Source organism: Bison bison, unplaced genomic scaffold, assembly GCF_000754665.1.
Source record: "Bison bison bison isolate TAMUID 2011002044 unplaced genomic scaffold, Bison_UMD1.0 scf7180017864124, whole genome shotgun sequence".
Lineage (NCBI taxonomy): Eukaryota > Metazoa > Chordata > Mammalia > Artiodactyla > Bovidae > Bison > Bison bison.
Window position 1 is genome coordinate 352,538 of NW_011494696.1, and position 1,304 is coordinate 353,841.

Sequence of the window (1,304 nt, forward strand, 5' to 3'; positions counted from 1 at the left end):
GACAGTTCAAAAGCATCAATTCTTCAGCGCTCAGCTTTCTTCACAGTCCAACTCTCACATCCATACATGACCACTGGAAAAACTATAGCCTTGACTAGACAGACCTTTGTTGGCAAAGTAATGTCTCTGCTTTTCAACATGCTGTCTAGGTTGGTCATAACTTTCCTTCCAAGGAGTAAGCATCTTTTAATTTCATGGCTGCAGTCACCATCTGCAGTGACTTTGGAGCCCAAAAAAATAAAATCTGACACTGTCTCCACTGTTTCCCCATCTATTTACCATGAAATGATGGGACAAATGCCAAGATCTTAGTTTTTTGAATGGTGAGCTTTAAGCCAACTTTTTCACTCTCCTTCTTCACTTTCATCAAGAGGCTTTTTAGGTCCTCCTCACTTTCTGCCATAAGGGTAGTGTCATCTGCATATCTGAGGTTATTGATATTTCTCCCGGCAATCTTGATTCCAGCTTGTGTTTCTTCCAGTCCAGCGTTTCTCATAATGTACTCTACATATAAGTTAAATAAGCAGGGTGACAATATACAGCCTTGACGTACTCCTTTTCCTATTTGGAACCAGTCTGTTGTTTCATGTCCAGTTCAAACTGTTGCTTCCTGACCAGCATATAGGTTTCTCAAGAGGCAGGTCAGGTGGTCTGGTATGCCTATCTCTTTCAGAATTTTCCACGGTTTATTGGGATCCACACAGTCAAAGGCTTTGGCAAAGTCAATAAAGCAGAAATAGATGTTTTTCTGGAACTCTCTTGCTTTTTCCATGATCCAGCAAATGTTGGCAATTTGATCTTTGGTTCCTCTGCCTTTTCTAAAACCAGCTTGAACATCTGGAAGTTCATGGTTCACGTATTGCTGAAGCCTGGCTTGGAGAATTTCGAGCATTACTGTCCTAGCGTGTGAGATGAGTGCAATTGTGTGGTAGTTTGAGCATTCTTTGGCATTGCCTTTCTTTGGGATTGGAATGAAAACTGAACTTTTCCAGTCCTGTGGCCACTGCTGAGTTTTCCAAATGTGTTGGCATATTGAATGCAGCACTTTCACAGCATCATCTTTCAAGATTTGAAATAGCTCAACTGGAATTCCATCACCTCCACTAGCTTTGTTCATAGTGATGCTTTCTAAGGCCCACTTGACTTCACATTCCAGGATGTCTGGCTCTAGGTCAGTGATCACACCATCGTGATTATCTTGGTCATGAAGATCTTTTTTGTACAGTTCTTCTGTGTATTTTTGCCACCTCTTCTTAATATCTTCTGCTTCTGTTAGGTCCATACCATTTCTGTCCTTTATCGAG